This window comes from Macaca thibetana, chromosome 2 (genome assembly GCF_024542745.1).
Source record: "Macaca thibetana thibetana isolate TM-01 chromosome 2, ASM2454274v1, whole genome shotgun sequence".
Classification (NCBI taxonomy): domain Eukaryota; kingdom Metazoa; phylum Chordata; class Mammalia; order Primates; family Cercopithecidae; genus Macaca; species Macaca thibetana.
Window position 1 is genome coordinate 34,669,619 of NC_065579.1, and position 14,829 is coordinate 34,684,447.

The following is a 14,829-nucleotide window of genomic DNA, read 5'->3' on the forward strand; positions in this document are numbered from 1 at the left end:
ACATTATAAACAATCTAAAATCCAACAATGGAGAGTTGGCTAAATAAGGTAATAGTATATGCAAACAATGGAATATAATGCAGCTGTCAACAACAACAAAAGAATAAGAATGGCAGTTTGGGCTGCAATGAAGTGATCTCCAGGGTATATTATTGTTTAGTGAAAAAAAATGAACCAGCAAACGATGCACAGCAAATGTTATCTTTTGTGTAGAAAGGAAGAAAAATTTTTAAAATGTATGTATGTTTGCTTGCACATTTATGAAGAAAAGGAGATGGTTTAAGAAAACTATTAACAGTGTCTATTCCGGGAAGCGGGAAGAGCTGGGTGGATGTGTAGGGTGGAATATCTGTCTCAGTTTGCCTAAGATTATCCTGATTTCCCCAGACAGTCCTGGTTTTCACCTGTTTAAAACCAAAATATTACACTTACACTCTCAAAACTTTCTCAGTTTGGATGATAAGTTAACCATTAACTTGTACATGAACTGGCAGCCAGTGACAGCACTTACAAAGCACTTACTCGGTGTCAGGCACAGTTCTAAACACTTACATACTTAATCCCCACAGTTCATTCTCTAACTTCTGCTGCTATAGTCAGTGGCTCATCTTATTCTGATTTCAAGCTGGCAGGATTGGGCCAGTAAAAACTAAACACATAGTAGTTATCTTTCATAAGGTACTTCCTACATCCTAAGCACTTTCAGGTAGGTATTAATAGTATTCTCATTTCACATGTGAGAAAACTGAGCACAAAGAGTTGGAGTAACTTGCCTTAAGTCACGCAGCCAGACAAGTAATAAAGCTGGAGTTTGCGTTCATGTTTGTCTGTCCCCAAAATGTGCGTTTTGTGTTACCTGTGTGTGTGCATTTGTGTGTATGTGTTCTAAGCCCATCCTTGAAGCTCAGTACAAGTAATATTATGTTGAATTGCCAAGTTTAATTCCTCACAATTCATGAAATTAAGGCATTATGATAATTTATAGAAAAAAAGAAAACAGAGGTTTGTGCATTTAATGAAACTTTGTTTCCAACAACGCTCATATGTAATGTATGAATCTTCTAAATTAATCATGGCTATTAAAAAGTATCCCTACTGAATACTAAACTGGAAATATAGTATGAGGTCAATTATATAACTCACACACACAGGGGAAAGAAATAATAGTGGCCCTCTCTGAGTTTCAGAATTATTAGTAACTGGTTTTGTCTTTATATTTATCAGTATTATTTCTTTTTTTTACATTGAGCATGTTTTACCTTTCGTGTATAAAAAGCACAATAAAATATATTTTAAAGAAAACTACATGAACTCTGATACATACAGGCTTCTGATATCATGGCCTACAGTTGAAAATTAATAAAACAAAAAGTGACTCTAAAAAAATTAGTAGGGTATACATTGTTTCCAGTATACAGGTGGAAACACCTCCCAGAACTCTCACCTGAAGCTGAATAAAGTAACAGATTTGATTTTCTTATGAGTTAACTCTCTCTTCTAGGCCAGCTCTAGGATAAAGAAAATTAAAGAATTATAGATCCAGAATAAAAAAGGGGACAGTGAATAACAGGCACAGAGGTTTTGTGACCAGGAACACACAATTACAAGGTAGATTGAGATGTTGGTGTCTTTCTTCTTTATATTCAAGCTGACCCTTTTTAGAAGAATAAGAATAAGTAAATCCTGCTCACCAGTTTTTCTGAATATTCACAATAGTGCATGAAGCTATTTTGTCTTTGGAGTTGGTGTTAAAACTAAAGATGCTGTCATGGACTCCGAGGAGGAGGATGAGGCTTAATAAAACATGAAATAAGAGGAAACAAAATGAAGATTTACATAAGATCTATGATCCTTGAAGACACAATTAGGCATTTTAAAGTTAATGATTTCTTTTTAATCTTCATAACACCTAGTGAGTGGAATGCTGGAGCTGGCTTGCCCTGGCTCCAAAGCACCAACTGTTAAATTTTCAGAAATTTTGCAAGCTGGTTGTTAAATACAACCATTATTAGTAATTAAATATAAAAGCTTAAAATTAAATTATATTAAGAACAAAGGTAATGAATACCTAAAAAGCATCACTTTCTAATTATTTTAGTACATTTTACTATCATTTATGCTAAGATAATTTACATGTATTATATGTGTGGTAAGGAAAGAAATACTATATTTAATCATGCTTTAATGTTACATTGAATTCAGCCATAGTGGGGAAATTTACACCACAGAGTTAGGAAACACTGCAAATCAGAGCTTTCTTTTTCCCCTTTCTATCTTCTTTTTGAGAGTTGATTTGTTAAACATTTAACAGCACACTTCTATGAAATACATCTTATTATCTACAGCTACCGATGAGAAAACCAAGGCCCAAAGAAAGGTTGTATTTGAAAAAAATCATGCCATGCAGCATATCTGTTGAATTTATTGATACTTTAATGCAAAATATTATAAAGATGATTCAATAAAAGGCTAAAGTTAAAACTTCTTGTTCAGAGGATACATATTTTAAAAACTGAGATTAAGTCAACCACTTTCTCAGAGTCCCCTAATCATCCTTGCACAAATTAGCTGCTTAATAAAAAAATTTCCTTCTGTGGCTTACAGATGTTTTATTGTTTAATCTTAATGAGTATAAACTATGATAACCCTTTGACAAGATAAGACCTTAGTTCTTTTATTAAAACCTAATACAGGTAAAATTAGGTTTTAATTAGCTTTACAAGAATGCCTAAATTCTCTCATATTACTAGAATGTTTATTACATATTATTTTATTCTTACCCAACAACCCATTATGACATAGAAATATTTTGATTCCTTTTAAATGTTGTTATTGCAATGAACAAATAAGTTTATCAAAAAACTATAGCTAAAAAAATTGAAAAATATTTTGTAAAACATAAAATAACTCCAAGTATTTAAAAATGTTACCTTTAAACTTCCTGGTATTCATGGGCAATTAGCAAGGAGCATAAGTCTATTAATTAGAAAATCAACAAATATTTACTGACTGTCTCCTATTTACAAGGCACTTATTGCTTTCTCTCTGTTTAAAATATGTAGTTTATAATTAAAATTTTAAAAGCATATGACCTAACTATAAGAGCACAAAGTGACCATTGTGAAAAATCTGGTAAACTTTAAGAATCAAAACTAAAATCATCTATAATCTTGCCACACAAAGTCTACCACAGTTAATATTTTGACAGTGTTTCTTCTAGCTTCCTCGTGTGCGTGTGTGTGTGAGAGAGAGAGAGAGAGGTGTGTGTGCATGCACGTGCGCACATGCACGTGTAACATCATTTTATTTTGCTAGGTTGAAAACCGAGAACCGGAATCTTATTCCAATGCCTTTGATCTGGCACCCCATGACATTGAGCAGCTCTTGTCTTTCACTTTTACCTGATGAATCTGCCACAGCTGGCCACCAATCTCCATCCCCAGAAATTTCCTCCATTGCCCTGGAATCTTTTCTTTGGACAAAGGACTTATTTGAGTAAACTTGGTAAAGAAATTCTTCCTCTCTTCTAATCCCTCTAAAGCAAGGCAATGCCGTATCCAGAGGCTAGTTAAAAAGAAACATCAGTTGCTTCATATGTAAAATGATCTCTAAGGTCTCTTCCTGTCAACCTAAGCAGACAGTGAGGAAATGGTTCAAAGTGCAAGCTCTCCGGTCCAAAAATGCTGAGTTCCCATCCAGTTCTGCCACCACCTAGTTGTATGTCTCTGGATATGTAATCTCTCTATCCCTCCATTTCCACAGCCATAAGTGAAAACTATAGGCTCACAATTCCTTATCTAAAACCCCTGGTGTTAGTTATGTTTTGGAAATCCAGAAGCTTTGGAATTTACAAAAGTAATAAAGTGGATATAAAGTACAATTTGTTACACCCACGGAGGGCATTATATCACCTCTTGCATATTCGGTAATGTTGCCAGGAGGGTCTGGAGCAGCACCTTGCAATCAAACACATTTATATTCCTACAGCAAAAACATGGTAACATAAATAAAGCCTAAACAGCCTCCTGTCATTTCAAGTCAGATTTTTCCACTGAGTTCAGAAGTCTGTTCAAGTTTTACTGCAAATGTGTTTGGAGAAACTTTTTGGTTTCAGAATTTAAAATATTTTAGAATGATGGATCAGGAATTGTGTCCTTGTAATACGTCATTGGGTTGTTGTAAATGACAAGAGTGCTTACCTATCACCGGGCCTGATACAGATCTGAGAGCTCAATAAATGTTACTACAGCAACAACAGCAACTAATCATTATTACTACTATTTGCATTGCCATTACTTATTGTTGTTATTATTTCTTATTCAAAAGCTCTGGACATCTCACTCCCTTCTCTCCAGTGCCACTGACATTTGCATTAATTCTGATCTTCTTTTCTTACCTCGACTGCTCTAATGTGCTTCTTAATCAATCTCTCAGCCTCTAGTCCTCCTGCAGCATCCATCTTCTGTTAGCACAGAATTGTTCTAAAAACACTAACATGACCTCGTATGTCACCTACTTTCTTACTATCCTCCACTGGCTTCCCCTCACTAACCTCATGAAGTCTAAATTGTTTAGTATGATGTACAAAACCACTCCCTCCTTGTGCATTACACTCTAGCAATTCTTAAAGTCCCCTCAAACATACCAGACTGATTTCAATCCCCTGCCTTTGCAGAAGCTTTTTCTGAGGGCCTCAGATATCCCATCACACACATACCCCATATCATTACTCTCTCTGTCTTCTCTGCCATATACACATCTTCATTCTATCACCACGCTTATTACGGTGGGTTGGAACTTGTTTGCTTCTGAGTGTCCCTCTTTGAAGACAAGAGCTATTTTTTTCAACTCCAAATCTCCAGCACCTGGCAGTCATCAGCATTAAAAATGTTGATTGAACTAAATTCCATGTCTAACACTGTCTCGCAAGGTTAACTGGGTGCCAAATGTTCACCTCCTAAACATGGCAAAGCTGAACCTCTTTCTCTCTCTCTCTTTTTTTTTTTTTTTTTCAGAAAATAATACATGCAGGGAAAGCCCAGAGCAGTTTGGTGTCATCCCTTCCACAGTGGAAGCTAACAAATGACTTCATGGTATGGGTAATTTGGGGTAGGGAGAGATGGGCTGCTGCGTTCTTAAATAACATCCAGAAAAACTAGTGAAGCAAGACAAATGGCTGAGAGGCTACAGGTGCTGCGTGAGTGTAAGGTCTTCCTGCCCATAGGTTGCTCCTGGCTATTAGTACTACTACTATTTTACTCTCCACAATAGCAGTAGCAGCAGGAGAAATGTAATGGCCAGCGCTCTCCTCAGGCCCTCAGCTGGTTGCCTGCCACGACACCAAAGCCCCAGACGAGGAGCAGCTGCTATTCCTCTCTCTCCCTACCGATAACATGTAAGAAAAAGAGCCATTTCCAGTCTGGCTGTTTTAACTTGGTGGGTTTGTGTAGTGGAAGTGGTGAGATTTAAATAAAATCAATTTACATCTTAATTTTTTTACTCCTAAGATGCTGTTTTTTGAAGATGAATATTTCAGTGCTGGAATTGCATAATCCTTCCAAAAGCTCCAAATGCCAATATGCATCTAATGATGAGACAAGATGCTTGGCACTATCGTAAGAACAGAAAACCAAATACCGCATGTTCTCACTCATAGGTGGGAATTGAACAATGAGATCACTTGGACACAGGAAGGCGAACATCACACACCGGGTCCTATTGTGGGGAGTGGGGAGGGATAGCATTAGGAGATATACCTAATGTAAATGACGAGTTAATGGGTGCAGCACACCAACATGGCACATGTATACATATGTAACAAACCTGCACGTTGTGCACATGTACCCTAGAACTTAAAGTATAATAAAAATAAAAAATAAATTAAAAAAAAAGAAATTGTTTCTAGAATAACAACAACAACAACAACAACAAAATGTCAATCATAGGCATCCTGAGAAGAATGGAGGAAAGCAAACAATATCTAAAACACTGTTTCCCAGATTCCAGTTAAAATATTCAATGAAACACGAAAAGATATGCATAGTTTTAGGATACCAAAATGTGGAAGTATTGATCAATAGCTAAAATAATATTTAAAGATAAAATATGAAGGCATTCATTTAGTACACATTTATTCACCACCTACAATTTGCTAGATTCTGAGTCAAGAGTAAAATAAGAACATCTGCTACTACTATTTAATAAATTCAGTAAGTTCTACCTTATGAAATAAGAAGAGAAGAACAAATTATTACTATTTATACCTTTGCAAGGAAGCATTCCCTGACCATCCTATTAAAACTTCAAAGCATACTGCCCCCCAGGACTCACTTGATACCTCCATTCTCTGCCTAATTTTCCTCTGTCATGCTTAATGCCTTTTAAAACACTGTATATTTTACATAGTTATTTTCTTTATTATATGTCCCTCCATTAAAATGCTAGCACTGAGGGTATTCCCTTGGATGAATATAACACAATGTCTTCATCTATTCCCTTTATGAAGGACATTAGTATTGTTATCTATGTTGTCACCATTACAAACAATACTTTTATACATGTCTTCTGGAGGATGTGTGTGAGTTTCTTATGATATATATAATTAATTCTTGTTATTTACAGTAATTATGTTGTATAAGGTCACTGTGAACACTGAATAAACTAATACTGAACCATTGCTGTGGGGGGGTGGGGAAATACAGGGTCAAGCCCCCGAAAATTCTGGTCACAATATTTTTGTCAATCCATCAATAAAAACTTCGTTTATGTGTGCTTCTTTTAAAAGTCAACTACTTTCATATATATTGTTGATGCATTAACAGTGAACTCACAGCCACTTAACTGTAACTCATGCTTGCATGAAGCTTAGTTGACACATCTATTTTCTCAGTAACCCACATCACAGACTTCTTGCATTTCAGATTACTAGAAAACATTTCAGCACTACTCTTAGGGGCCACTTTTAATAGTAAAATCACCAAATAAAAGCACAGACCTTTGAAAATTATGGCACTAAGTCAAACACAGATAGCAAACTTGTTTAAAGTATGAAAAAATGAAAGAAGGAGGCAGAGTTTTGCCTTGTTCAACCTCAGCTGGGAACATGCGTGTCAAGTTACTCAAATTTTTCACAGCTCTGCGTACGTCCACAGGTGGCTGCAAAAGCACCATGAATATTAAGGGTTACAGATAAAATTTTTGAAAGCAAGCAAATTCACAGATACAGAATCTGTGAATAATGAGGATGGACTATACTTACAAGTAGTAATTCTGGATATTAAAATATAGCCATCATCAATTTTGCTAGATGTTAGCAAATTGTTATTCAAAATGTTTGTACTTATTTCACTTCTACTCTAAGTTTCACTAGATCCAAGAGTCCCCACATTCATTCTAACCCTTGGTATTACTACCATTTTTAACATCCATCAATCTGAGGCACATAAAGGGTCAACTTGTGGTTATTTGTTTACATTTGGATTCATTAGATTACTAGAGAGACTGAGCATCTCATAAAGGTTCTTCTTCCTTTGTTCCTGTTGATGTTCTTTGTTCATTTCCTGTTGTTTGTTGATTGGTTTGTCTTGGCTATCCTTGGTCATCTACTTCTACATATAAATTTAGGAGTAAGTTTCCTCAGTTTTATGAAAAATTCTATTAGATAATTTATTGGAATTATACCAATATTTCAGGTTAATTTCTGGAGAATTGACATCATTAAAAGAATTAATATCTTCTATGTGTTTAAGAGATGTTTTGTGATTTTCTTTGCAAGAATATTGTACATTTGGAAGTTAAATTTATTTCTAGTTATATAGAATGTGTTATTATAATTTATGTGCTTATCCATTTCATTTTCTAATTGATTGCTGTTGACACAGGGGTCACCATTGATTTTTTATGTCAATGTTTTTTCTTGAAATCCTCTGAACTCCCTTACTATTTTAAATAATACTTTGTGGGTTCTGTTGGAGTTTTTCTCATCTAGATGTGGCAGAAACTACTAATTACAGCTCAGAGCCTATTTGCCACATTTTCCTTTTGCCTAGAGATACTCCTCCTCGCCTTAGTATTCCTTCTACGCAGATACACACACCAATTTCAGCTGAGCCCATAACTACAAGCTAGAAATCACATGTTCCATCTTCCCTGTAACCATATGGTTAAGTTCTGTGTTGTTTTTGTTTTTTTTCTTTTTCTTCTGTTGTTTAGTTTTGTTTCTAGTGGGAAGGGCTGGATTTTCAGTACAAGATAGATTAGTAGCGGTGGAGATGTGCATCCTTGTCTCATACCTGATTTAACAGTACTATCTCTAAATGCTTACTAATATAACATTTGTCATAGCTTTTGGATTCTCTCCTTCACTGCTACTATGGTATTTCATCTTATTGTGTAATTTCCCTTTCTTTCTTAGTTGGTTAAGAGGTTTTCTTTTTATTTATTTATTTTTTCTCACAAAAAAGCGTTACATTGCATGCAATGCTTTTTCTGTATGGTATTGTATGCAAGGCTTTTTGTTTCTTTCTGTTTTCTTTGTTTTCTTTTTTGTATGTCTTCTACATTCCCTCAGCTGTCTCATTCTCTCTTGGTTGGTAGTCTGACCTGCTGAATCTCCCCTCCACTTCTGGGCTTAGAAGAAATGCCATACAACAGGGCTTGGGAACTGGCTTCTTGAGTAGCTACCAAGGTGCCAGATGTATAGAAGTACTAGGTCTCTGTGGAATAAAATTTGACCAATGGGAAGCAAGAGTCAGGAGGGACCCAGACAGATATATTTCCCCTCCTGTCCCTCTGTGGTGGTATTTCCTCTTACAAATCTTTTAGAAAAGTTCCCATAAGCAGAGGGAATATGCTTAAATGTCTTTGCAACTGAATGTCTCTGAACTTGTATGGAAGTGGTGGCCACTAGAGCAACATGATCGCTGTACATCTTTCCTTGCCTCACATGACCTATTTTCCTCAATCACTGCTTAGATTTATACTTCTCAAAGTGTCAACATTATAATCTGTGCATTGGGCTCTGGTTTCCAGCATGTGCAGCCTAGGACACTCAGGCTAAAATCCATTATATCTAGTAGGACAATGTTAATGTTTTCTCCTTTAATCTCTTAGATTATTAATATGGTGACAGATAGATAGATATTGATACACAAATCCATCTTTCACTCCTTCATTCCTGAGAAAAATTCTTCTTGTATTTTTAAAACACTAGATTTTTTTATATGCTAGCATTTTATTTAGGAATTATTCATTTATGATCTTAAATAAGATCAGTCATTAGAATTATTTTACTGTCAGTATCTGGTTTCAGTGTCAAAGTAATACGTATCTATAAATTGGAGTTGATGCCTTTTTTTTTTCTTTTTGTGTTATCTGAAATACGTATAATTACCAGTTCATTGAGGCTTGATGAAACTTGCATTCAAATTTTATTGGCTTGATGTATTTCTTATTTGAGAGATGTGGGACTGATAAGGGCATATTTGTGACTGCCAAGTCAAGTTCTTTAATGGATGTTGGTTTACTGAGGTTTTCTATAACTCCATCGGTCAATAAAATCTTAAGTATTAGAATAATTTACATTGAAAATGTAGCTTGAAATTTATGAAACAGAAGAGCATACTCATTACTTGTAATCCAGACAATTCTACTTTTGTGTAGTTAAGCTGAAATTATCATAAATGTACAGAAAAATGCATATGTGTGAATGAAAGATCAATACAGTATTTATTATAATGCCAGTAATTTGAAAACTATATAAATATCCAAAAATAATTAAGATTGATTTATAAAGTGTGTTCTATCCATCCCATTGATTTCCTCATAGCCAATGAAAGTTATAGTCTTGAATCTTGGAGAATATATAAAGATTATGAGACAATACTTTGTGTTGGCAAGCGAGACATAGCAGTATATTCTATTACTTATTTTTGTTTTAGAATGGAGAGAGGAAGAGAATTAAAGACCTGTAGAATTTATCCCCAAGTTTTAGCCTTGTTATATTCTTCATTAAATTTTTATACATTTTATCATAACATGACATTTTTGTCATCAGGAACAAAACATGTCACAAAATATCTTTTTAAATCGCCATTGTTTTCTACATGTATCATAGCCATACTAATTCAGGATGAGGTGTTAGATCATCTTGCATGTGAGGCAGCCTCTCCCAATTCAATGCCGTGTCCTACTTAGAATGAATTGGGATGCAAAATAACCCCACACTGGGACTCAGTGAGAAACTGCTGACATCTATACTGTTATCATAGCACGTCCCACTGGAGCCCCACTCTTGTCAGAATACATCTAGGGCATCCTCCAAACTGCAAAAATAACAGCCCTTGCCAAAGGATAATAGTGTCTCCATGCCCATCAGCCTGATCCTGGAACAAAAATAATAGCTTCTTGAATTGAGCCAGGGAGATTTTGAAAAAGAAAATTTCCATGGTGTACACTAGCATGGTTTGTGTTCCATTCAGCACCAGGTACCCAGTAAGAAGACCCTTGTTATAAAGAGAGCTAAAGAGGAACACGCACAGAGCCTTTTGCTATCAGCATTGTTATCAAACTGTTGGATAAGAAATCATTTGACCAGGGGAGTGTACAGAGGGTAACTGAAAAGGTATAAAATTAAAATTTCTGAATTCTAATGCAAGCCTTTCGCTGAGGAAAACAAATTCTATAATGGCAAAACAATACACACCAGGTGGCAAAGCTCTTCTGACCTCACGACTTCCAATTCCCTCAATTAGCCATTCACTCACCAGGTATTTGTTCAGATCCTGCTAACTGTGGGAGGCATTTTTGCTCCAAAGAAGTGCAAAGGTTTGTTGTACACAGCCTCTGTCTTCAAGGAGCTTATTCTCAAAGGGAATTTCTAAAGTCAAACAATTCTATTGCATTTTCTGTGCCAGAAAGTGAATGAGATGCAGAATAGCTGGAGATAATTAAAGTTGAGGCAAAACCGCAAAGTCAGAGGTTTGGAAGTTTTATTCTTTCCACGTGGATGTGAAAACTTCTAAACATTGAATTTTTGGTTGTGGGGGAGAAGGATGTAAGCTAGAGACAGTAATTGTGGAAGAAGGAGATAAAGAATACCTGAAAGTTTGATAGAAAACAACCTGTGTGGGACAGGCAAATAATGGGACATTGAAACAGAACATATGTCTCAAAGCATGAGAAAGACTAGCCAAGTCCTGGCAGTGTAATGTAATAAGAAAGATGACAATAGGTAACTTTACAGAGTTACTCCTACATTCCAGGCATTCTATTAGGCATTTGAAATGCTTTATCTCATTGAATTCTCACTGCAACTCTGTGAAGTAGGTATAGATGAACAATAAATAGTTCAGAGATAGAGCGACTTTTCCCAGTTCTTGACCTTAGTGGAGGCAGTGTTTGAATCCAGGCAGCCTGATTCTAACAATTTCATTTTTGTACATCATACCAATGGTCTCAGTGTGGTCCTTAAACCAGCTGCAGCAGCATCACTTGGGAACTTGCTAGAAATGCAAATTTCCAAGTGCCCATCCCAGACCTGCTGATTTAGAAACTGTGACCATGGAGCCCAGGAAGCTATTTTAGCAAGTCCCCTGGGTGATTCTGATGCCGCTGATGTTTGAGAAACACTGCACTATCTCAGACTGTTTTAAATCAGAGATCTGGAGTCACATTCAAACTCTACTACATCTCAGCTATGTGACCTTTGGCAATTGATACAGCTTTTTTTTTTTTTTTTTTTTTTTTTTTTTTTTTTTTTTTTTTTGAGACAGAGTCTTGCACTGTTGCCCAGGCTGGAGTATAGTGGCATGATCTCAGTTCACTACAACCTCTGCTTCCCAGGTTCAAGCAATTCTCCTGCCTCAGCCTCCTGAGTAACTGGGATTATGGGTGCCCGCCACCATGCCCAGCTAATTTTTTGCATTTTTAGTAGAGATTGGGTTTCACCATGTTGGCCAGTCTGGTCTTGAACTCCCGACCTCGTGATTCGCCCACCTTGGCCTCCCAAAATGCTGGGACAACAGGCATGAGCCACCACGCCCGGCCTGATACACCTTTCTAAGCTTCAATTATCCGATATATAATATAGAGTTAATAATAAGGACCCCTGCATTCCCTAATCCTGGAAAGTTTTATAATGAATAAAATGAGATAAATATAAGTAAACTGTGTAGAGTACAGTTCAAACACCTGTACTTTTAGAAAAGATTATCACTCACCCAGGCCAATATGCCTGAGCTGGACAGAATGTTAGACACCAAAATTGAGACACCAATTTCCTTAACATTCCCATCCAGGGACCACTGCAGAACTCTGTCGAAAACACCATCACATTGTGGAAATTGGGAAAATCAAAAAATCCAATTAAAAAATATATATTTATCTTCCACCCAGTCTAGCTTACTTGTGTAATTGCCTATAACACTGAAACACAATCATGCCTCTCTGGAAAATAAGGGGACATTGCACCAACTCTCAGTTGCAATTTACGGTGATCTGTTTTGCTCCCCTTACCCGCCCCACTCCCTGAGCTGCCCACTCACACAAAGCCACCTAAATTAAAACATAATATAATGCCCTCAGTTACAGTGCTACTAAGCTCTGAATATGAATGCCTGACAGAATCTTGTTTCTTTTTAATGACTAGCCCCATTATTTTAAATATCATCTGAATACTAAAACGCTACTGCAAATTTAAGTAATATGTCATACTTCTAGGTGTTTCCAAATATTCAGATCATTAAAACGATGGAAACAGCCCTGAAAATAATCGTGAGCCCTACAATACACTGTATGAGGCATATGGACATGAGAGAGACAGAGTGAGATAAGTGAGAGAGGGAGAGAGGAGAGGGAGGGAGGAGAGGGAGGGAGATATTCAGGCTGACTGGCGTAAAAGGGATTTATAAACATATTACTTCTGAAACCCTTATTGCTTGAAAAATGCTGGTAATATCTTCTGACAATGTTTATTTTTATGATATGTTTGATTTACTTTTCAGTCCACAGTGAATTTCAAATAGTTTGAAAGATGTCTCATTACCATAATTTATATCAGAAGAACAAAGAATATAGGTTATTATAGCTAACCAAAACTTTAGAGATAGATGGTAAAACTGTCCCTATAAACCTTATAAAGTTAATCAGAGAAGAAGGGAGAGGGAGAACTGAAAATAAAGCAAGCTTGCAGTACATTCAGCATTAGTCATGAGGTCCGCTTGCTCTCTGACCTGCTTCCCCATAGTTGTTTGCCTATTGTCCAAGAATCATATAGAACCTGCTACAAGATTAGAGTTCCCCTTAACTGTTCTATAGATAAGAACTTGAACATTATAAAATGTTTAGCTTTTCCCTTTGAGATATTCCCTCAGGTTCTGCATGCTGATGAAACTACTGACTCAGCTGATCTGAAAAACCTAACTGATGCCAGCTGGTCAAGGACTCCCCAGAGAGCTGGATTCTCAAATAATACAGTTTCCACATCCTGATTATTTCATCCCACTTACCCTGACCAATGAACAACCCCAATTTTTCAGCCTTTTACCCTCCATAATCCCCTTAAAACCCCAGTCCAGAACTCCTCAAGGAGATAGATTTGGAGGGTCTTCTCCCATCTTCTCACTTGGTGATCTGCAATCATTAAACTTCTTCTCCACTGTAAACCCTGATGGCTCAGTGTAATTGATCTGTTACTATGCAGCAAGCATACAAACTTGGTCCTATAACAATGGCACAAACTCAGAGAGATATCACAAGAAAAAGAGCAAAAGAGCTACAGAAATGTTCAAAGGTTTCTCTAAGACCACAGAGGTAGTTAGAGGCAGAACAAAGACTAAACTCCTGATCACCTGGTTCTTCATCCAGAGCATTTTCTTCCACATGAACATGCTTTTGTAGAGAAAGTTAAAAAGAAGAAGAAACAGAAAACAATTTTATTTAGAGTAACTCCCTCAAAGAATGAGAGTTTTTTTCCTTAAGAAATCATTTCCTTAAATGTTTCCTTAAGTGCTGTATTAGAATTTAAATCTTCTTATATCCTAAGGGATTGAGTTTCAGTAGCACCTCTGTAACCCTAGGCAGGTAACTGAATCACCCTGAGCCTGTTTTATCACTGGTTAAAGAGCAGTAACTCTGGTTCCCTCCCAGTGTTGCTGTGCTAACACCTGGAGCTCATCAAAAGCAATGCTCAACAAATAAGCATCATCATAAATCCCAGGGATGGGAGTTGAGGCACACACAGGGTGAGTATGCTAAGCTACAGCCTTTGCCATGACCTGAATGGTCAGCCAGGATGTATGGTTGAAAAGAAATAGCCACTGAAATGTTCATTCAATATATCACCCCCTTACAAACAAGCATGGTGTGTTTCTCCAAAAGTACTCTCTGTTGTCTATTCCTGACTCTTAAGATCCACACCTAGAGGACTAAAGATAGAACACACAGGATTGAAGGGGGCTCATGGTCCCACATTACAATCCTCAAAAAATGGCCTTAAAGACAGACTAGCAGGTGAAAGGATAGAGACAACACAGGTGACATCACCAAGAGTCACACACACCGAATACCTAAAACTAATTTTCCATTCATCTCTCTCCCTTCTCCCTTTTCCCTACTCAGATCCAGATCTGCCACTGCATACATATCACCAAGTTGTATCCTTTCTACTTCCAAAATGTTTCTCAACTTTATCCCCATCCCAGCTGGCCATATCTAGATCATCTCATTTAATGGTCATTCATGCATTCACCCAACCAACATTTTTGAGTGCCTAAAAAAGTACTAGATTGTTTGAAGTGCTCAGAATTCCACGCATATTCAATTGCCCAGGCC

The 14,829-nt window shown here is 36.6% G+C and overlaps 1 protein-coding gene across 3 annotated transcripts in view; it reads right to left on the reverse strand.

Annotated features, from left to right (window-relative positions):
- The window catches only part of CPNE4 (copine 4), a 505,143-nt gene that overhangs the window by 417,703 nt on the left and 72,611 nt on the right, over positions 1–14,829 (reverse strand). Inside the window, exon 1 of one of the 3 annotated variants that reach the window (XM_050777971.1) lies at positions 3,402–3,790. The exons of the other annotated variants lie outside the window; for them this stretch is intronic. The gene's annotated coding sequence lies outside the window, so the exon portion shown is untranslated. Of the gene's footprint in view, positions 1–3,401; positions 3,791–14,829 lie in introns of those variants that run through there. 3 annotated transcript variants of the gene reach the window in all.